This window comes from Macrotis lagotis, chromosome 1 (assembly GCF_037893015.1).
Source record: "Macrotis lagotis isolate mMagLag1 chromosome 1, bilby.v1.9.chrom.fasta, whole genome shotgun sequence".
Taxonomy (NCBI): domain Eukaryota; kingdom Metazoa; phylum Chordata; class Mammalia; order Peramelemorphia; family Peramelidae; genus Macrotis; species Macrotis lagotis.
The window spans coordinates 858,310,504-858,334,845 of NC_133658.1; the positions used below are offsets into that span (position 1 = coordinate 858,310,504).

Genomic DNA, 24,342 nt, shown 5'->3' on the forward strand with positions numbered 1-24,342 from the left:
GCTATGGAAAGAAAGGAGCTTTAAAGGGAAATAAATCAGAACAAATGACAAGCACCAATGCCGTGTGACCCTTTGGGCCTCAGTAAGTAAATCAATTAAATATTTATTAAGTGCCTACCAAGGAATTACTAGGTTTTTATTATAAAAGTATATTGGATGAACCATTCTCTACTTGAAAAGAACTGATATTCTAATGGGAGAGGCAAGAAGTGTATGTGAAAATACATACAGCAGAAATATAAAGCTAATATATAAACACAAATGAATCGTTAGTCAGGTAGCTTGGGACGGAAGGTTCTTGGAAGATCAGGAAAAAATATTTCAGCAGCATTTTTTTTAACTGGCTATCTTTTAACCCATGATTTCTAACCATATATCTATTTACGTATGTACATATAGAAATAAAACTATGATTATATTAGTCATGTTGTGAAAGAAAACACAGACCCCAAGGGGAGGAAAATGGGGAAGAAATAGAGAAAAGTGAAAAGTACTATGCTTTAATCTGCATTCAGGCCCCATCAGTTCTTTCTCTAGAGATGGATGGCATTTTCTTCATGACAGGGATCATTCTATTGTTGAGCAGCATCTGAAAGGAGGAGAAAAGAAGGGAGGAAGGATTGAGAATTGCTTCTTGGGAGTGGGTGAAGGACATTGCAAAAAGAAGGAGACAGGAGATGGAATCTTGGGAATTTCCTCCTTTTTAAAACAAAAGATTTGGAAAGTCTTGGAGGTCCCTTCAAGCTCTGATCCTTAGAAGGGACAAATCTGGGTTAGATGAGACCTGGTCTAAAGAAAAGTGAATGATAGCAAGAAGCCACTGGGAGGAGCCAGCGAACCAAGTCTTTCTAATAGGAGACTTGTATGGGGTACTAGGCTAAGCTCTGGCCAGAACAGGAGACTTCAAGGAGGATGAGATAAGAGCATGAGACAATCCTTCAACCTTTGACAAACTGTTTTGTTTTTGCAAGGCAAATGGGGTTAAGTGACTTATCCAAGGTCACACAGCTAGGTAATTATTAAGTGTCTGAGGCTGGGATTTGAACTCAGGGCTGACTCCAGGGCTGTTGCTCTATCCACTACACCACCTAACCACCCCTTAAGCACCTACTGTATGCAAGATGCTGTGCCAACTATTTGGTGGGTTTGGGGGTACAAAGTTTACACAAACCACAATCTTTATCTTCAGTCTAGCAGATAAATCATGAAATCCTGCATCTAGAGCTGAAAAGGAACTCAGTGGCCACATAGTACAACCTTCCACCTCATGTTACAGATTGGGAAACTGAGGTCCAGAGTGATTATATGCCTTGACCATCATCACACAAATAACAGAGGTATGATTTGAACTCATTTTCTGACCCAAAACCCAATACTTTCCCTCCCCACCATTAAACCACATTGCCTCATTCATCAAAGTAAGAGGCACTTTAATTTGCTGTGACTGTGAGTAGTGGTATATGGGAGTGGTGGGTAAAGTTAGAGCTACTGTGCCTAATGAGAGAGTTGAGGCAAAGGATGACCAAGAAATGGAGAAACAGACCTGAGTTCTAAACCTATTGATGATGCTGGCTTACCTGTGTGACATTGGGCAAGATATTGTACTTCCTTCCTTTCTCAAGTATAAAATGAGGGGATTGAACTAAATGTCTTAAGTTCCCTTTCAGATCTACAGCCTATGTCAGGTTCCCAGCCTCCCCCCAACTGTATACTCATCATGACCTTTCTCTCCTTCCACATCCGACTGAAACTTGGCTCTTTTCAGAAGTAGTGATAATGCTAGCTAGCATTTATATAGCACCTACCATGCATTGGGCTAAATACTTTACATACTTTAAATCTCAGTTGATGTTCACAACACTCCTGGGAGATAGGTGCTATCATTATCCCCTTTAACAGTTAAGAAAACCAAGGCAAACAAATCAACAGAAGTCCTTTCCACCTGTGAACCCTAAAATTGTAAGAACCTTAAAAGAATAGGGTTAAAATAACTTAACAGAAAAATATAGATTAGATATAAAGTTTTGTTGTCTGGGATTTACTGACCAAAAAAACCTAAAGGTCTGAGACCATCTCCAAGATGGTCACCCAGAACTGGGAAAGAAATCAGACTTTATACCAATTGAAAATAGGGAAAATAATGAACTGCCTTATGGTCTAAACATAGAGGTTGCACATTATTGCTACCACAAAGAAAATCATCTTTGTATGAGTTCTTCTCATCTCTTCCTGGGAGGATGATCTCCTTATATCCTGATCATTGTCCTCCTAGATTTGTGATTAACATAGGGAGAGATACCTTTGGAGTCTTAATTTATAGCTAGGGATCAAGGGGACCCAAATGAAAGGCTAATATTCTTTAAGGGGAATTAAGCTTCTTTCACTATATAGTATTGAGAAATTCTTTCACAAATTACTCATTTTGATCACAGCTGACATTATTATGTCAATCGTAGATCAACTAAAGAGGTGTAGAAAAAATAAGGGACCTATTGGAGAGATGGCATCTCTTAAGAGTCTTAGGTCATTAGAAGAGTGGGCAGGTAACAAACATGGAACCAACCTAAAAAGGGAGATCTAAGGACAGACCATGCACTTACAAAATCAAGTGGAAGGTTATGGAGATCAGGAGAAAAAGGGAGCATATCTCCTTTGAGTAAATAACCCACACAAATAAATGTCAAAAGGGGGAAAATAACAAATAACCAATTTCTCATCCATTTCTTCTGGAGCCCTCTTTCATACAGTTCTGTGATTTCAGGTGATGTTTCCAGAGGTCCTCTTGTTGGAATTTTTCCTTTATAGTAGAAGAACTTCTTAATTCAACTTTTAAAATAGGTCAAAACTCACATTTTCATCACTAGAAAATAAAAACTAGAAATTCTCAAATCATGACAGTTTAGAATCACTTACAAATGGAAGTCAATCTAGTTTTGCTTTTGGAATTATCTTCCTTTTAATCATCTATGACCCCATTTAGAGATTGTTATTAACGTAATTCTTATTAACAAAAAATAAACTTCCATAAAAATGAAGATTTTAAGGCAAAAGTGAATTCTTTAAAGAGCTACTAAATTAATTTTGTGCTTGTAACATATACATTTTTTTTTTTAGCTTTTTGCAAGGCAAACGGGGTTAAGTGGCTTGCCCAAGGCCACACAGCTAGGTAATTATTAAGTGTCTGAGACTGAATTTGAACCCAGGTACTCCTGACTTCAGGGCCGGTGCTTTACCCACTATGCCACCTAGCTGCCCCATAACATATACATTTGATAGTCACTTTAGAACAGAGTAACAAGTGATTTTTATAAATAAAAACAGTTTTAAAATTTTGTAAATATTAAAATGAATCAAAAATACTTCCCTGAATAATGTATTTTCTCTTTGAAATATTTCAAAAATAGACTGCAGCAACACGTGGCTGGCAACAGATGACAAAGCTATATGTATTAGCCTAACTGGCTATTAGAACATGATATAACTGTAGGCCAAATGACTAAATTTCTATACCTGATTTTGACCTGACTATAGCAATTTACCAGAAAGACCAGAGACATCAGAAAAAATAAATTCCTTTATTTTAGATGTCCATTTCCAGGCAGAGTTCGTACAGGTAGCCTAATGCCTTCAGCCAGATTTTAAATCTGCTGGGTGAGATATTTTCCAAATGTCACAATTGGGAAACTGAGTCAGAAAAGTCCAACCTCAGATCACTCTATATATCATTATCTAATTTAAAAAGTGATCATATAGTTTTAATATATTTCTTAATTTGTATAATCCTGTTCCTTTCCCTTCAGAATTTTGGATTAAATCAAACTCCCTTCTGATACATATATTCTCTTTTTTCCCCCTACAAAACAAAACAAAACAAAACAAAACAAAACAAAACAAAACAAAATTTTCTTTCTATAGTTTCTAACTAAAACATAGTATCAGAATAGGATTTTCAGCCTCCATTCTTTATTCTGAAACCAAACCCTCGATTATTTCATGAGAACCCACCAAATCAGCACTATTTCATAATGCTAGAATTCAATCTACCTCAAATATATAAGTACATTATAAATCATTTCAAATCTGGGTTTCACATTCTCAGAAAGGTTTCATTGCTTTTTTTTTACAAATATATAAACATATTTTTTAAAACTTATTCATACCTTCTTCACATTCTTAAATCCATCTTTCCTATTAAATATATCTTTCTTATGTTCTTAAAAGGCCCAATCTAAAATAACTTCATTTTCCTTTTAACCTTTCCTATTCTCTTCCAAAGTCTTCAAGATCCATTTTATATTTCCCTTCTATTGTTTTAATTTTCTTTCTATTTAACCATATTTTAAGCTAGTTTTCTTTCTAATGAACATTTCCTTTTCTATCAATATGGTTATTAACAGTTCTTAATCTAATAACCAAACAGTAGTTAAATATTTTAAACTCATCTATTGTACTAAATTTTCTTTGTTTTATAACTCAGATATCACTTAAACTATTTATAACCCACTAACAAAACATTTTCAAGTTACTGTATCAATTTTGGGGGAGGAATAAGATATTTTTTATTTTTTTAGTAAGTAGTCTTTAATGTATTTTATTTTAAAAAATTTCCCCCAAATTACATGCCAAAACAAATTTTAACATTTATTTCCAAAAACCTTGAAGTCCAAATTCTCTCACATCCTCCCACTCCACCCCCTGAACTGAGAAAGCAAATTACTTGGTATAGGTTAAAAATATGTAACTATGAAAAATATTACTGCAATAGTCAAGTCATAAAAGTAAATACAACTCTTCCCTACACACACACACACACACACACACACACACACACACACACACAGACAAAGAGAAACCTCAAGAAACATAAAGTGAGGGGGGGAAATATGCTTCAGTCTATATTAAGATACCATTGTCTTTGGAATGGATAACATTCTTTATCATAAGTCCAATAGAGAAATTGCTTCAGTATTTTTTTCCCCATGGTTGCTACTGCTATTTCCCTCTCTATCACCCCACCCCCATTTATTCTATTCTCTCTCTCCCTTCACCCTGTCCCTCTCAAAAGCCTGTTGCTTCTGACTACCCTCTCTGATGATCTTCTCTCTCTTCTATCACCAATATCCACCCCTCCCCTCCTCTTGTCCCCTTTCTCTCATCCCTATCCTCTTCTATCTTCCTCTAAGGTAAGATAAAATTCTATATCCAATTGTGTTATGTTATTCCTTCTCTGAGCCATGTCCAATGAAAATAAGGCTCACTCACCCCCTCTCAACTTCCCTGCTTCCACTTCATTGCAAAAGCTTTTTCTTTCCTTTTTTTTATGTGGAAATAACTTACCCCATTCTCCCTCTTCTTTCCTTTTCTCCCAGTACATTCTTTTCTCCCCCCCAATAACTCCATCTTTTTAATATCTTATACCTGCAAACTCAACTCTCTCTTGTGCCTTTTCTATATATGATCCTTCTCACTGCCCTAATAAATTAGGTTTGTATGATTTATCAGTATCATCTTTCCATGCAAGAATACAAGCAGGTCATCATTAATTGCCTCATGATTTACCCTTGCCTTCCACTTTCTGTATGCTTCAATTGAGTCCTGTACTAGAAGATCAAACTTTCTGTTCAGCTCTGATCATTTCAGTTAGAAAATTTGAAAGTCCCTATTTCATTTAATATCCATCTTTTCCCCTGAAAGAGAATGTTCAGTTTCACTGGGTAGTTGATTCTCAGATGTAGTCCAAGCTCTTTTGCCTTCTAGAATATCATATTCCAAGCCCTACGAGTCCTTAATGTAGAAACTGCTAAATGTTGTAGCTCCATAATATTTGAATTGTTTCTTTCTGGCTGCTTGTAATATTTTCTCCTTGACTTGGGAACTGTCAAATTTGTCTATAGTATTACTGGAAGTTTTTATTTTGGGATCTCTTTCAGGAAGTGATCAGTGTATACTTTAACTTCCTATTTTATCCCCTGCTTCTAGGATATCAAGGCAATTTTCTTGAATTATTTCTTGAAAAATAAAATCTAGGCTCTTTTTTTTTTTTTTGGTCATGACTTTCAGATTTCCCAGTAGTATTTAAATTATCTCTCCTGGATCTTTTTTTTCTAGGCTAGTTGTTTTCCCAATGAAATATTTCATATTTCTTTCTAGTTTTTCATTCTTTTGGTTTTGTTGTATTGTTTCTTGATTTTGCACAGAGTCATCAGCTTTCCTTAGTTCCATTTTACATTTGAAGAAATTTTCCTCAGAGAGCTTTTGTATCTCCTTTTCCATATGCCCAATTCTTCTTTTTAAGGCATTCTTCTCCTCATTGGCCTTTTGGAATGCTTTTTTATTTGACCCAAATTGGTTTTTAAGATGTTGTTTTCTTCAGTATTATTTTGTATATCCTTTACCAAGTTGCTGACTTGGTTTTCATGATTTTTCTGCATTGCTCTCATTTCTCTTCCCAGTTTTCCTATACCTTCCTTACTTGATTTTCAAAATCTTTTTTGAGCTCTTTCATAGCCTAAGACAAATTCATATTTTTCTTGGAGACTTTGGATACTGAAGCTTTGACTTTGTATATTCTGAGGGTATATTTTGATCTTCCATGGGACCAAAGTAATTATCTAAGGTTGGATTTCTTTTCTTCTCTTGTTTGCTCATTCCCCTAGCCTGTGACTTGATTTTAAATCTTTGTTAAGGTGGGGTTGGAGGATGCACTGACCCAAGATTTTGAGGGGTTTTGCAGCTGTTTTTAGGGACACTCCCCAGGGACTTGCAAATTCTCAATTCCTCCAAGGTCTTTTGAGAGGCTCTGATTGCTCTCTTGGCCTGTGCTCTGGTCTGTGGATGACCACAAGCCCTTCCCTTTGCCCTGGTGCTGTGAGAAGGGTCCCCACTCTCCTGCAAGCCACAAACTCTGTTGTGCTTTTGCTCCTTTTCCTGAGACTGGGGCCCCAGATTGCTACCTGATCTGTGTATGGATGAAGTCACAGAGTACTGCCTCAGGGATGGCAGAGACCTCTGCCATCTCCCCCACCCCCTTACGGTCCATGGACTATGAACTCTGGAAGCAGCTGCTTCCTGGCTCCCCAAGTTTACTCCTAGTCCCTTGGGTCTGGGTTTGCCCTGAGGCCTGTGGTGCACTAGGCTCCCATTCTCACTCTGATGCAGCAGAATTTTCCTTCTGATCTTCCAAGTTGTGTTTGGCAATCCCTGAGTTGAGAGGTCTGATGCCCTCAGCGACCCAGGTGCCCCATGATCTGTTCCTGGATGACTGGAGCCGTTTTGCTCCTGGGAAGCCTAGACCGTGCTGCAGGCTCTTTCAAATCCCATTGTAACAAACCCTTCCCATGGATCTTCCAAGTTTTCTTGGGCTGGAAAATTGTTTCACTCAGTCTTTTTGTGGGGTTCTGCCATTCTAGAATGTGATCTGGGAGAGAGCTTGTGGGAATTCTTGCCTTTACTCTACCTCTTCAGATATTTCTTTTAAAATTTAAAATGCAGATTTAAAAATGTATTTGTTTCATATATAATTTTAAACCACAATATACCTTTTGAGTCAACAGAACATTTTACATAAAATAAGCTTTAATTTGTAGCCTTTAAAATACTCAATTTAACCTAAAGATTTTTCTTATTTTTAAACAAACTTTCAGTTCAGAATAACCGTTAGCCTGTGCTATCTTTTATTTTAAGAGGCAGAGGAGCAGCTAGGTGGCATAGTAGATAGAACACCGATCCTGGAGTCAGGGGGGACTTGACACTTGTGACCTCAGACACTTAACTAGCTACATGACATTGGGCAAGTCATTTAACCTTACTGCCTTGCAAAAACTAAAAAAAAAAATTTTTTTTCAAAAAAGAAAGAGACAGAGATGAGGGAGTCATACAAAAAAACCTCCAAAATATGAATGAGATAAGCAGAGAAAGATGAGAGATCAAGCCACAGAGAGAACTAAAGCCAGTTTTATTATTTTTTTAAAAAATTTAATTATTTTCATCCATATGTACATGCATTATTTCCAATTTACAAAATTTCCCTCCACCCTCCCTTCCCTCAGCAAGGAAGGTTAGCATTTTACATACATATTTTGTTAAACATGTTTACAAATTAGTAATTTTTGACATGAGGAATTAGGATTAAGGGAAAGGGATACATAAGAGATAATTTTTAGGGGCAGCTAGGTGGCACAGTGGATAGAACACCAGCCCTGGAGTCAAGAGTACCTGAGTTCAAATCCAGTCTCAGACATTTGATAATTACCTAGCTGTGTGGCCTTGGGCAAGCCACTTAACCCCATTTGCCTTGCAAAAAAAACCTTTAAGAGAGATAAAGTGCTTATCAGATTCAAAAAGTTTTTTTTTCTGTGTATTTTGTTTTGTTTTTCTTCCTCTGGATGGGGATAATATAGTCCATAGCCAGTTAAATACAGTTGTCCTAGCTCTCTAGACTGCTGAAAGGAATTGCTTCCATCAAGGTTGCTCATCTCATAATGTTGTAGTTGATATGTACGTTGTTTTCTTGGTTCTACTTCCTTTGCTCAGCATCAGATCCCATAAGTCATTCCATGCTTCTCTAGAGTTCAATCATTTATGGTTTCTTATAGAACAATAGTATTCCATGGTACTCATGTGTCATCACTCATTTAGCCATTCTGCAATTGATGGGCATCTCCTCAATTTCCAATTCTTTGCCACTACAAAGAGCTACTATGGTTATTTTGGAACATGTAGGACTTCTCCCATTTTTTAAAAAAATAATAGGGTATGTTTATTTTCTAAGTTTTTCATTTGAGACTGAGTAGAGGCAAATGTGGCCAACAAATGGAATCCACCAAATCTGAGAGAGCATTGCCACCTGAATAGAGTAGTTGTATATCGTATGAGGCTACCAGATTGTTCATCATCAGTGAAAAGTTTCCCATTATTCATGAAATAAATGTCCTATTATACATCAAATGAATAGAATTTTAAACTCTAATTGCCCATGTGTAAGGAGACCTCAGTGCTAAATAATTGGTAATCCTATGTCCTCTACAGAATGGCAGCTTCCCTCCCCCTTTTTTAGAAAGATTTTATTTATTTTTGAGTTTTACATTTTCCCCCCCATTCTTGCTTCCCTCCCCCCACCCCCCGCAGAAGGCATTGTTAGTATTTACTTTGTTCCCATGGAATACATTGATTTCAGTTGAATGTGATGACAGAGAAATCATATCCTTAAGGAAGAAAAATAAAGTATGAGAATGTATTAGTGTCCCAGATTTCCTGCTACCCTTCCAACATTGATCATTGTCCTTTCTGGTTATATTGGCCAGTCTGAGAGGTGTGAGGTGGTACCTCAGAGAAGCTTTAATTTGCATTTCTCTAATAAGTAATGATTTGGAACAATTTGTCATATGAATATGGATTGTTGATTTCCTCAGCTGTAAATTGCCTTTGTATATCCTTTGACCATTTGTCAATTGGGGAATGGTTTGTTTTTTTGAAAATTTGACTTAGTTCTCTGTATATTTTAGAAATTAGTCCTTTGTCAAAAATACTAGTTGCAAAAATTGTTTCCCAATTTACTAAATTTCTTTTGATCTTGGTTACAGTGGTTTTGACTGTGCAAAAACTTTTTAATTTAATGTAATCAAAATTATCTAGTTTGTTTTTAATGATACTCTACATCTCTTCCTTAGTCACAAACTGCTTCCCTTTCCATAGATCTGACAGGTAAAACACTCCCTGATCTTCTAGTTTGCTTATAATATTGTTTTTTATTTCTAAATCCTGTATCCATTTGGATCTTATCTTGGTATAGGGTTTGAGGTGTTGGTCTAATCTAAGTTTCTTCCATACTAACTTCCAATTTTCCCAATAGTTTTTATCAGAGAGAGAGATTTTATCCCAATAGCTGAACTCTTTGGGTTTATCAAACAGCAGATTATTACATAATCATTTCCTGCTATTGCACCTAGTCTTTTCCATTGGTCCACTACTCTGTTTCTTAGCCAATACCAGACAGTTTTTATGACTGATGCTTTATAATAAAATTTTAGATCTTGTAAGGTTAAACCACCTTCTTTTGCACTTCTTGTTTTAGTTTTTTGCAAGGCAAATGGGGTTAAGTGGCTTGCCCAAGGCCACACAGCTAGATAATTATTAAGTGTCTGAGACTGGATTTGAACCCAGGTACTCCTGACTCCAGGGCCGGTGCTTTATCCACTATGCCACCTAGCTGCTCTAATTACTCTTTATTGCCCTCCATGCTATCTTCCTTCTGTTTGTATTTTTCCCCTTTTTTCATTTTATCTATATTCCCCAGTGTTTTGTTTCTGAATACTGTCACCTTCAGTGTGTTTGCCCTCATATCAACCCCCTCCCCTCTCTTTCCTCTTTCCCTTTTCCCCTTCTTCCCTTCCCTTTTTCTCCCCTCCCATCCCCCCCTTTTCCCTCTTTCCCCCTTTTATTGCTTGAAAGGTAAGATAAGTTTCTTAACTAAGTGTGTCTAAGTTAACTTTAAGCCAAGTTTGATGAGATGAAGATTCAGGTGGTTCTCACCTCCTCTCTCTTCTTCCCCTCAATTACAGTAGGTCTTTTGTACATCTTTTTTTTTTTTTTAGTTTTTTGTAAGGCAAACAGGGTTAAGTGGCTTGCCTAAGGCCACACAGCTAGGTAATTATTACGTGTCTGAGACCGGATTTGAACCCAGGTACTCCTGACTCCAGGGCCGGTGCTTTATCCACTATGCTACCTAGCCTCCTCTGTACCTCTTGATGTAATGAGATTTATACTATTCAGTCTCCTTCCATCCTCCCTTCTCCTTACTGTCCCCCCTTTTAAGGAGGTATTGCTTTTAAGTCACAGAAAAGTTATGAGTGTCCTCATTTCTGGCTATGTATATTCTCTCTAACAGAGTTACAATTCTCAAGAGCTATGAGACTCTTTCTCCCAAGTGGGTAAATAGCCAGTTTCACCTTATTGGATAGCAAGGTTTTTTTTTTTAACCTTTTCATGTGTCTCTTGAGCCTCCTGTTTGATGTTCAAATTTTCTATTTCACTCTGGTCTTTTCATCATGAAATCTTGGAAGTTACCCATTTCATTAAATGTCCATCTTTTTCCCTGGAAGAGAAAGCTCAGCTTGGCTGAGTGGTGGATTCTTGGCTGCATTCCAAACTCCCTTACTCTTTGGAATATCTCATTCCAGGACCTCTGATCCCTTAATGTTGCTGTCTCTAGGTCCTGTGTAATCTTTACTGTGACTCCTTAGTATTTAAATGTTTTCTCTCTGGCTGCTTGCAGGATTTTTTCTTTTATCTGATAGTTCTGGAATTTGGCCACAACATTCCTTGGTGTTTTTATTTTAGGATCTCTTTCTGGAGGGGAGCAATGTGTTCTTTCTTTTTTTTTAGTTTTTTTGCAAGGCAATGGGGTTAAGTGGCTTGTCCAAGGCCACACAGCTAGGTAATTATTAAGGGTCTGATACCGGATTTGAACCCAGGTACTCTTGACTCCAAGGCTGGTGCTTTATCCACTATGCCACCTAGCCACCCCCAATGATGTATTTTTTCAATAACTATTTTGACCTCTGGTTCCATGATATCAGGATAGTTTTCCATCACTAAACCCTATAATATTAAGTCCAGGCTTTTTTTCTCTTCAATGTTTTCAGGAAGACCAATAACTCTTAGGTTGTCTCTTCTTGAATGATTCTTGAGTTGGTTTTGCTTATGAGGTATTTTACATATTCTTTTTTTTTTGATCTTTTGGTTTTGTTTAACACCATCTTGTTGTTGTTGTTTCATGAAATCATTTGTTTCCACCAATTCCATTCTTTTTTTTAAAGAAGAAGATTTTTCTTCATTTATTTCTTGCAACTCCTTTTCCACTTGGTCAATTCTATTTTTGAAGTAGTTTTCCATTTGTCTGAGTGTAGTTTTGAGAGAATCATTTTCTTTTTGCATTTACCCAATTGAAGGTCTGAGTTATTCTCATTTTGCATTTGTCCAATCATATTTTCCAAGGATTTGTTTTCTTGTTGTGAGATGTTAATTTTCTCTTGAGTTTCTTTTCCCAGTTTTTCCAATTGATTTTTAAACTCCTTCCTGATTTCTTCAAGGAAGTATTTCTGGGATGGAGACCAATTCATATTCTCCTCAGCAGTATTAGATCTCTCTGAGTTAGAATCTGTCTCTTCTAAGTATTTCTCCATGGGTCCCCCTTTTCTCTGGACTTTTTTCATCTTTCTAGGATCTTGTGTTGGGAGGGGGAGTTGGCTCTCAGAGGTTTGCTTTTGAAGATCCTAGAGGCTTTGTTCACTTGGCTTAATTCCAAGAGCAAGCCAGTAGGGGGCATTGGTTACTTTCTCTGGAGTGTTTGAGGTCCTCAACAACAAGGTCTAAGTTGACCTTGGGCTGGGCCCTAGGGGAGGGAGTTAATCTCTTTTCCTTGAGTGAACTCTGTTGTCCTGAGGGGTGGGGGGCTTGTTTATTGTTTGTTCTGGGCAAAGGGCTCTGCTGAAAGTATGGAGCTCAGGTCTCTGACCCAGCTGGTTGTTCTCCAGGTATTCTCTGAGACTCTGTGCTGGAACTCACCCTCCCGTAGCTCCTCTCCCTCAGCCAAAGACTCTATAGCTAAAGTTGAATCTTGTACTCACTACTCACTGAAGTCTCTATGGCTGAGGCTGGCCCTTTGGCTTCCCCCAGCTGCTGTCCCTGTGCTGATCCTCTGCTTTCATCTCCTGGTTCACCCATGGTCCCCTGAGACAGACCTTCTTGGTAGGTGTTCTGCTAGCTTCTCTTTCTGGGTTTTGTTGATCGAATTTCTGTTAAGAGGTGTGTTGTTCTGAGGGGAAAGAGAGAGCACCTATCACAGTGCCCATCTGCTCTCCACCATCTTGGCCAGAAGTCCTTTCTCCCATTTTTTTTATAATTTCTTCTGGATATAGACCTAGAATTGGAATTGTTGGGTCAAAGGGTATGAATAGTTTTATTGCTCTTTGGGCATAGTTCCATATTGCTCTCCAGAAAGATTAGATCCATTGACAACTCCACCAGCAATGCATCAATATCCTAATCCTCCCACAACCTCTCCAATATTTATCATCTTTTCTTTTTCTCATCTTGACTAATCTAATAGGTGTGACATGATACCTAATTGTTGTTTTAATTTTCATTTCTTTAATCAATAGTGATTTGGAGTGATTTTCATATATTATAATATAGCTTTAATTTCTTCTTTTGAAAAAGTGTCTGTTAATATCCATTGATCTTTCATCAATTGGGGAATGATTTGTGATCTTATAAATTTGATGCAATTCTCTATTTTAGAAATGATACCTTTATCAGAACTCCAGGTTGTGAAGATTGTTTCCCAGCTTTCTGCTTTCTTTCTAATTCTTTAAAATTTAAATTTTTAAAAATTTATTTAAGGCAATGGGGTTAAGAGTTTCTTTCCAAGGTCACACAGCTAGGCAATTATTAAGTGTCTGAGGCCAGATTTGAACTCAGGTACTCCTGACTCTGGGGCTGGTGCTGTATCCATTGTACCACTTAGCTGCCCCCCTTTCCTTCTAATTTTGGCAGCATTTATTTTACTAGTGCAAAACCTTTTTAATTTAATATTGTCAAAATCATTCATTTTGCAGTTTATAATGTGTTCTAATTTTTGTTTGATCATAAATTTATCCCTTTTCCATAGATCAGATAGATAGGAGTATTTTTGGTCTATTAATTTATCTATGGTATCACTCTTTATGTCTAAATCCTGTAACCATTTTAACCTTATTTTGGTATAGGGTGTCAGATGTGGATCTATGTCTAGTTTTTGCCATACTATTTTCCAGTTTCCCCAACAATTTTTGTCAAACAGTGAGTTCTTATCCCAGAAGCTGATGTCTTTGGGTTGGTCAAATAGTAGATTACTGCAATTTTATTCATTCATTCATTCATTTATTTTTAGGTTTTTGCAAGGCAAACAGGGTTAAGTGGCTTGCCCAAGGCCACACAGATAGGTAATTATTAAGTGTCTGAGACTGCATTTGAACCCAGGTACTCCTGACTCCAGGGCCGGTGCTTTATCCACTGCGCCACCTAGCTGCCCTTATTGTAATTATTTATTGCAGTTTCTTTTGAATCTATCTTAATCCACTGATCCATTGCTCTATTTCTTAACCAGTACTAGGCAGTTTTGATGACTATTGCTTTATATTATAGTTTTAGATCTGGTAGAGTTAGGCAACTTTCCTTTACATTTTTTTCATTAGTTCCCTTGCTATTCTTGCCCTTTTTTGCTCCAGATGAATTTTGTTACTATTTTTTCTAGCTTGGTAAAGTAGTTATTTGGTAGTTTGATTGGTATGGCACTGAATATGTAATTTAATTTGGATAGAATTGTCATTTTTATTATATTAGCTTGATCTAACCATGACATTTTTCTAATAATTTAGATCTGACTTTATTTGGGTGAGGGGAGCTTTATAATTGTGTCTATGTAGTTTCTGGGTTTGTCTTGGGAAGTAGATTCCCAAGTATTTACTGTTGTCTACAGTTATTTTAAATGGAATTTCTCTTTCTATCTCTTGTTCTTGGGCTTTGTTGTTCATATATAGAAATGTTGATGACTTATGTGGGTTTGTTTTATATCTTGCTACTTAGCTGAATTTGTTAATTGTTTCAAGGAGTTTTTTAGATATTTTCTTGGGTTCTCTATGTTTACCATCATATCATCTGCAAAGAGTGAAAGTTTTGCTTCCTCATTGCCAATTCTGATTTCTTTAATTTCTTTTTCTTCTCATTGCTACTTCTAGCATTTCTAATACTATATTAAATAGTAATGGTGGTAACAGGCATCCTTGTTTCACCCCTGATTTTATTGGAAGTACTCCAAGTTTATTCCCATTAAATATAACATTTGTTGATCACTCATCTAGAAAACTCATTTCTCCCAGATAAAAAGAGAAAGGGGACTTCAGACACTGTTGGCTGGTAGATTTGGAAAAAAGGGTGTGAGGAGGGAGGGAGGGAAAGAGACAGAGAGAGAGAGAGAGAGACAGAGAGAGAGAGAGAGAGAGAGAGACAGAGGGACAGAGAGACAGAGAGAGATAGAGACAGAGACAGAGAGATAGACAGAGACAGACAGAGGAGAGAGACAGAGACAGATAGAGAGACAGAGAGAGAGAGACAGAGACAGACAGAGGAGAGAGACAGAGAAAGAGACAGAGACAGAGACAGAGAGAGAGAGAGAGAGATAGACAGAGAGGAGAGAGACAGAGAGGAGAAAGGAGAGAGACAGAGAGAGAGAGAGAGAGAGAGAGTGAGAGAGCGAACCCTGCCACTCAATCAGACCATAAAATAAAGAAGAGAAAATTAGAACCCCTTTTCCTTAAAAAAAATATGATTTTCAGGAAAATCTGTCTTGTGGCACCAAATTGATAGTTTTGTGGTAAAGAAAAAGATCCAATTTGAAGAGAGAGACTGAAGAAGGAAATTGGCCAATCTAAACATGACACACTTCTCACACAAATTAAATCAGATTTAAATAATTGGGCAAATATCAACTGCTCATGGATAGGTAGAGCTAATATAAGAAAAATGACAATTCTACCAAAACTAAACTATCTTTTTAGTGCCCTACCAATCAAAATTCCAAAAAAATTACTTTAATGAGTTAGAAAAAATTGTAAGTAAATTCATATGGAGAAATTAAAAAGTCAAGAATTTCCAGGAACATAATGAAAAAAAGTGGAAAAGAAGGGGGCCTTAGCCCTCCCCGATCTAAAATTATGTTATAAAGCATCAGTCATCAAAATTGTTTGGTTTTGGCTAAGAAATAGAGTGGTGGACTAGTGGAATAGACTAGGTGCAAAAGCAGGAGACGATTATAATAATCTGCTGTTTGATAAATCCAAAGGGTCCAACTATTGGGATAAAAACTCTCTCTTTGATAAAAACTGCTGGGAAAATTGGAAGTTAGTATGGAAGAAACTTAGATTAGACCAACACCTAACACACTTTACCAAGATAAGATCCAAATGGTTACAGGATTTAGACATAAAAAACAATACTATAAGCAAATTAGAAGATCAAGGACTAATTTACCTGTCAGATCTATGGAAAGGGAAGTAGTTTATGACTAAGGAAGAGTTGGAGAACATCACTAAAAACAAACTAGATGATTGTGATTACATTAAATTAAAAAGCTTTTGCACAGATAAAACCACTGTAACCAAGATCAAAAGAAATGTAGTAAATTAGGAAACAATCTTTACAACTAATAATTCTGATAAAGGACTCATTTCTAAAATATACAGAGAACTGAGTCATTTTTTTTTAGGCTTTTGCAAGGCAAACAGGGTTAAGTGGCTTGCCCAAGGCCACACAGCTAGTTAATTATTAAGTGTCTGAGACTGGATTTGAACCCAAGTACTCCTGACTCCAGGGCCGGTGCTTTATCCACTTAGCCACCCCCACTGAGTCATATTTTTAAAACAAATAGCCATTCCCCAATTGACAAATTGTCAAAGGATATGCAAAGGCAATTTAAAAGATGAGGAGATCAAAGCAATCCATAGCCATATGAAAAATTGCTCTAAATCATTAATTATTAGAGGAAATGCAAATTAAAGCTTCTCTGAGGTACCACCTCACACCTCTCAGACTATCCAATATGAGCAGAAAGGATAATGATCATTGTTGGAAGGGTTGTGGGAAATCTGGGACACTATTACACTGTTGGTGGAGCTGTGAACTCATCCAACCTTTCTGGAGAGAAATTTGGAACTATGCCCGAAGGGCAAAAAAAATGAGCATACCCTTTGACCCAGCAATACCACTACTGGGTCTATACCCTGAAGAGATGATGAAAAATGGTAAAAAACATCACTTGTACAAAAATATTTATCACAGCCCTGTTTGTGGTGGCAAAGAACTGGAAATCAAGTAAATGTCCTTCAATTGGGGAATGGCTTAGCAAACTGTGGTATATGTATGTCATGGAGCACTATTGTTCTATTAGAAACCAGGAGGGATGGGAATTCAGGGAAGCCTGGAGGAATTTGCATGAACTGTTGCTGAGGGAGATGAGCAGAACCAGAAAAACCTGTATACCCTAACAGCAACATGGGGGGGGGGGATGTTCAACCTTGAAGGACTTGCTTATTCCATCAGTGCAACAATAGGGAACTATTTTGGGCTGTCTGCAAAGGAGAGTGCCATCTGTATCCAGATAAAGAGCCCTGGAGTTTGAACAAAGTTCAAGGACTATTCCCTTTAATTTAGAAAAAAAAAACAGATATCTTATGGTCTGATCTCGTTATCTCTTAGACTTTTTGTCTCTTCCTTAAGGATATGATTTCTCTCTCATCACACTCAATTTGGATCAGTGTACAACATGGAAACAAAGTAAAGACTGACAGATTGCTTTCCATGGGGGGGGGGGGGAAGTAAGATGGGGGGAATTGTAAAACTCAATTACTATCTTTAATAAAAAAAAAAAGGACATGACAACAAGTTTGACCAGGCAAAGATAGTTGAGAACTGCCTGAACCATGTAGAACACACAATTTTAAAACAAATACTTGCAAAACACACAGAGTCAAAGCATCTTGAACCAGAGAGATTACACAGTCCACGGAAAACCATATTTCTATTATATTAGAGGGTCTCCAAAACACAACATAGACAAAGGCAACAGGGAGCCAGACAGACCTTTAACATTCATCAGAAATGCCATAGAAATCAGAGAGATCCGGTGCTTCACCCTTTCAAAAAAAAAAAAGAAATGCTACACTGAGATCTAGGGACAAGGCTTCAGCACCCACCCTGGCTGGGAAACTAAGGCAATTACTACCAAAGGTGATAATCCCTAACAAACCAGAGGTAAAATTCAGAAAATATTTAATTTCCAAATAAAAGAATTGAGTTGAAAAAGTAGTAACCTCAACTTATTCCAAGGTCAGTTTTGACTAGGCTCAAAATTGACCTAGCTTTTTTTTTTTTAGGGATTGTAAGGGGATAATAGACAGAGTATGTGGCCATGAGGAGTTCATCCTGAGAGTCATTGAGACCTGGGACAACAGGAATGTCCATACCAGAGTGCTCTGAACTCAGGAAGGAGCTCTGGCCCTTCTCTATCTTTGTTCTCCTGTGTTTCATCCTTATCTTGTTGAATATTCTCAGGAAGGACCTTTTGTCCTTATCCCTCTGCCTTTCATCCTCATATTGTTCAACTGTCCCAGGAAGGAGTTCTAGTCCTTATCTCTCTACCTTTCATCTTTATCTTGTTGAAGATTCCACATTTTTCCAGGATACAGACCTTTTGTGGCATACCCGTTATACTTCCACAGGCCTGGAGATGAGGGATGCTGATACAAGGGGACTAGGCTTATATATACCCTTATTTCAACTATGTGAGTCAGAGATGTAGCATATACCTGCAATAAACTCCTTGCTTATCTCTCACTGGCTGACTTTCATTATTGAACATGCGGGACATGTCCGGCGGAGCTCCCCGAAGAGTTGTGTGAAATAAACTGAGACCCGGCTGCCCAGAGTGGACTGCAACAAGGGATCCCATATCCAACATTGCTAAAAGGTAGTCTATTCCACTTTCAAGTCAAAATTGTCTAAATCCATATCTATCAACTAAAACACTGGTTCAGAAGAGAGCTGAGATTTTAAAAGTTAAAGACCTCTTTCCTCCCAAGGAACAGAGGACCTGTTTTACAAACTTCTTTCTTCCAAGGAGAATGTCTGAGTCCGGGAAAAAGTTTGTCCCCCCCTCAAAATTCCTGTCCCTTCAAGTCCACATGGTACCAAAACTGTGGTTTAAAACTGTGAAAACCTTAAAAACTTAGCAGAAATAACATAACAGAAAAATATAGATTATACTCAAAATTTTATTCTCTGGGAATTTACTAACCAAAAAAATCTCTAAGTGGAGACCATCTCCCAGATGGTCAATTAAAACTGGGAAAAATATCAGACATTCTATTTGAGAGATAGACAGAGAGGAGAGAGACCTATTCTGTTTGAGAATAGGAAAAATAATTAAGCTCCTTAATTACCTAAACATAGAAGTTGCATAGTATCACTACCTGAAAACAGCTTTTCGAAGATTATCATCTTTGTATAAATTCTTTTCTTGTTTCTTCCTGGATGGTCTCCTTACATTTTAAACAATATCTTCCTAGGTTTGTGATTAACATAAGGAGAGATAGCTTTGGAGTTTTAATTTTAAACTTGAGAAGCAAGGTGACTCATATGAAGCCTAGTATTCTCTAAAGGGATATATAGTATGGAGAAATTATTCATTTACAATCCCCCTCCTTCCCCTCCCATCTCCTCTTCTCTTCCTCTTTCTCCTTCTATTCCTCTTTTTCTCTATCCTTCTCCTTTTCCTTTTTCTCCTCATCCTTTCTTCTTCTTCTTCTTCTTCTTCTTCTTCTTCTCTCTCTCTCTCTCTTTTTTTTTTAGGTTTTTGCAAGGCAAATGGGGTTAAGTGGCTTGCCCGAGGCCACACAGCTAGGTAATTAGCAAATGTCTGAGATAGGATTTGAACCCAGGTACTCCTGACTCAGGTGCTCTATCCACTGCACCACCTAGCCGCCCCCTTTCTTCTCTTTTTCTCCTCCTTCTTACTCTTCCTCCTCCCCCTTTTCTTCCCTCCCCACCTAGGTCTCATTCACAGAGAGATGAAGTACTTAAGATTTTGACATCTGGTGAATTCACTGAAGGGAATTACTTGGAGGTTGAGATCTGGGAAGTTTCTGTAACATCAACATTCTAATCCAAGCCGTCTTGGAAAAGTTTCTTCCTTCTTGGCACTCCCTCTGTCCCCTGGACAACAAATTTTGAGTCTTCTCCAATTCTTCTATCAGAACCAAGTTGAGAATACATTGCTTTTCCTCTGCAGAAGTCCGTATCCATGGTGATACCCATGTGCCCCAGCAAGGAGGGGGTGTTACGAGCTTGCTTCCATCATAATGAGACTCTGCTTCCATGGAGAAGTTATATGAGAACAAACAATCCAACCATTCCAACACTTTTCTTTCAATGTCTTTCCTTTGTTTTATTGATCTACTCAGCTTTTATCTGGTCAGTTCAGTATTGTGATGGATGTCCTTCCTTTTGGAATAAGACCACAATATTATGACAAGCACCTGAATTGGATTTGAGTGAGGGGGCCTGTGCTAAATCACCAGCCTCACTTTCTCCTCAGGAGCCATCTGGGTCCAGTGGCCAGATATGAATCACGATGACTAGGGATGGCCCTGGATGGGAGGTAATTGTGCTGAATAGTTTTGGGCCTGAAGTCAGGGAAGTCCTAGTTTAAATCCATCCTTAGACATTTCTAAGTTGTATGGTTCTGGGCTATTTGTCTTCCTCAGTTTTCTCAACTGTGAGGTGGAGATGCTAATTGTACCCAAACTTGTTGTGAGGATCAAATAAAATAATATTTGTAAACGGCTTAGCAGAGTTCCTGGTGAATAGTGGGTATTAATTAAAGAAATACTTGCTCCTTCCCTACCTCCTCTCCTTTTTGGGTCACTCCTGTGAATTCTTCCTAAGTATGGTTTAGCCCTTTGATTTGGTATTCCCTGGGAATATTGGCAGGGCATTGTATTTATTGTATTTCAGGTCACACCCTTTTTGTCTAGAAGGATCCTACCCCTAGAGCCCTGCTAATTACCCCAATGACCTAACTCCATTTGGGGGGGGGGGAGGGAAAGGGAGAGAGGAGGGAGAGGGGAGGGGAGAGGGGAGAGGAGGGGGGGAGAGAGAGAAAGACAGAGACAGAGAGACAGAGAGACAGAGACTGAGATATATACAGAAAGAGACAGAGACAGAGAGATATGAGAGAGACAAAGACAGAGACAGAGAAAGAAAGATAGAAAGACAGAGACACACAGAGACAGAGACCCAGAGAGGGATAGAGAGACAGAGAGAGACAGATTGAGAAAGAGACACAGGGAGGGACAGAGAGTGAAAGATTTCCCCAGACTCTTACCTGTAGCTGCTTTCCTACTCTCCCTCCCCAAACCGTTTATCTTCTGTCTTTGTCTTCTACTGGAGACCCCTGCCTGACTCCTAAAACTCTTCCTCTTTTATTCTTATATCTCCTGACTCTATAAAAATTTGACTTTCTCCAAGAAGATACCACATCTATTCTAGGTGAACCAGTGGTGGTAGAGAGAACAAGGACTTGGAATTAGGAAGTCCTGGTTCAAATCCAGTTTCAGACACTTGGCAAATTGGCCAGCTTCTCTATTCCAGTTTTCTCATCTGAGAAATGAAGATAATAATAACATCTCCCTCCCAGGATTTTTTTTTTTAGGTTTTTTCAAGGCAATGGGGTTAAGTGGCTTGCCCAAGGCCACACAGGTAATTATTGGTAATTATTAAGTGTCTGAGGCAGGATTTGAATTCAGGTACTCCTGACTCCAGGGCCGGTGCTCTATCCACTGAGCCACCTAGCTGCCCCACCAGGATTTTTTTTTGGAAGATCAAATGAGATATATGTAAAATGATTTGCCAAACCTCAAAGTGCTATATAAGTGTTAGTGATTAGCTAATGTTTTTTCAGGTTTTTTTGCAAGGCATTGATTGGGGTTAAGTGGCTTGCCCAAGGCCACACAGCTAGGTAATTATTAAGTGTCTGAGGCAGAATTTGAACTCAGGTACTCCTGACTCCAGGGCCAGTGTTCTATCTAATGTGCCACCTAACTGCCCTTTTTTAAAATTTTTAAATTTTTGTTTTTTTGATTAGCTAACTCTTGCCATTCTCTCCAGCTCATACTCTACCTTCCAGCAACTTCTGCTCCTGGAGTCCTTCAATTCAACCATCACAGAGATGATAAATTAATCTATCCACTGTTTGTTACTTGTCCCCTCAAAAAATGTTCAGCAATTCCTTATTGCTTGGGGATAAAAATTGCTACTGCTATTGAATCATTTCCATTGTGTCTTACCCCATTTGGGGTTATCTTTGCCATTTTCTTCTCCAGTTCATTTTATAGATAAGGCAACTGAGTCAGGGTAAGTGACTGAGGTTAGATTTGAACTTTGGCCCTCTTGACTTCAAGCCCAGCTCTCTATCTACTATATCATCTAGATGCTTGAATGATGTGATATATGGAGCCCCATAGAGCATCCTTATAAAGATCCATGGTTATTCAAGGAATTGGTCTAATAAATCCATACAAGAAAAGCTGGAAGGATGCAAAATGCCTACTGGCGAAACTAGGGGTCAGCCAATTATGGCCTGCAGACTAAATTCTACAAAGGACTATTTTTGTACTTACAAGCTAAAACTAATTTTTATATGTAAGGTTTTATTGTATTTTAAAATGTTAAAACCATTCTTATCACCTTAGTATATACAGGTGGTGGATTGGATTTTGCTTTGCTAACCCTTGGTCTAGACTGCAATGTATTGTTGAGGGGTTACTCCCCATTTGGGGGGAATGATTCAAGCCATAGATCTTGAGCAGGCACAATGGATAGACAATGAGTCTGGCACAGGATAGAATAAAAGGGGGAGAATAGGTTGAAATGAATTTGGAAAATTACTTTTTTCCTTGGATGATTCCACATTTTGTTTTCCAGGACAACAATCCTTTTTCTCACAAATGTTCTCTTGTGATGCTACATGAGATTATCCAGTATTTTAGGAAGTTATAGATCTTGCTACCTTTTAGTGTATGATGAAGTCAATGCTACCCATTCATTTATTTGCCCAAAGAGAAGCTGTGAGCCACCTTTCCATTTACCTGCAACTTCATAAAAAATTCTAATTTTCTTTATTATATAAATTTTGACACTGTTATGGTTCAGTATGTTAGTCAATAATCATTTATTAAGGGGCAGTTAGGTGGTGCCATAGTGCCTGGAGTACCAGATCTGGGGTCTGGAAGACTCATCTTCCTGTGTTCAAATCTTGTCTCAGATACCTACTAGCTCTGTGATCCTAAGCAAGTCACTTAACCTGTTTGCCTCAGTTTCCTTATCTGTAAAATGAGCTGGAGAAGGAAATGACAAATCACTTTACCAAGAAAACTTCAAATGGAGTCACAAAGAGTCAGGCAGAGTTGAAAGCAATGAATGACAATCCTTCCACGTGCTCTGTGATCTAGTGGATAAACAATATAGAACAAGACAAATGTCCCCAGCTATAGTCTAAAAGGAGAGGAAAAAGGTATCTTCTCTCTCATCCCCCACCCCAGTTCAGGCATGGTACCTATGCTATTGGTGAATTGTGATAAAGGTAACTGATAGTGCCGTGGATAAAGTGTTAGGTCTGGAATCAAGAAGACTTGAGTTCAAATCCAGCCTCAGATACTAGCTGGATGATCCTGGGCAAATCACTTCATGTCTGCTTACCTCAGTTTCCTCAACTATACATTGGAGTTAATAATAGTACCTCCCAGGGTTGTGAGTATCAAATAAGATAATATTTGTAAAGTCCTCAATATAACACTTGTCACAATATAGATGCTATAGAATTGTTAGCTCTTAGTATTATTATTATTATCTAAACTTACTGGACACAGAAGGAAAGAGAAATATGGAATCACTAGATTGCTCCTGTCTAAAGAGGAAATGTTTATATTTTTCTTTTAAATATAAACAGATCATAGATAGTTCTATTTTGTGAAAGCAAAATTTCTGAGAATTTCTGTATCTAAAATTCAATAATATAAATATACAGACAATTCAATAGTATTTCAAATGAAGACATTATAGCTATATTTAACCATGTGAAAAAATGTTCTTAATCATTACTGATTAGAGAAATGCAAAGTAAAACACAATGAGATTCTTCCTCACACCAATCAGATTGGCTAAGATGACAAAAATGGAAAACAATAAATGTTGGAAGGGTGTGGGAGTATTGGGACATTAATGCATTGTTGGTGGAGTTGTGAACTGGTGCAACCATTCTAGAGAGCAATATGGAATTATGCCCAAAAGAGCAATAAAACTAATCAAACCCTTTGACCCAACAATATAAATATTAGGCCTATATCCAGAAGAAATTATAAAAAATGGAAAAAGTCACACATGTTCCAGAATATTCATAGCAACTCTTTTTGTAGGCAAAGAGTTGGAAATTGAGGGGAATGATTGAACAAGTTATGACATATGAATGTTGAAATACTATTGTTCTGAAAGAAACCATGAATGGTCAGACTCTAGAGAAACATGGGAAGAATTACAGGAACTGATGCTGAATGAAGTGAGCAGAACCAAGAGAACATTCTACACATTAAAAACAACATTGTGAGTTGATCAACCTCGATGGATGCAGCTCCTGTCAGCTGTTCAGAGAACTAGGACAACCCTAGGAGACCTGCTATGGACAATGTCATTCAC

General features: G+C 37.7%; 1 long non-coding RNA gene across 1 annotated transcript; it reads right to left on the reverse strand.

Moving 5' to 3' along the window:
* Positions 1-443: 443 nt before the first annotated feature.
* LOC141490951 (uncharacterized) lies at positions 444-19,863 on the reverse strand. Its single transcript, XR_012469404.1, has 3 exons — positions 19,712-19,863; positions 19,065-19,156; positions 444-589 (listed from the first exon to the last, which is right to left on the reverse strand). It is a non-coding gene; the product is annotated as an uncharacterized LOC141490951 (long non-coding RNA).
* Between the last annotated feature and the right edge of the window lie 4,479 nt (positions 19,864-24,342).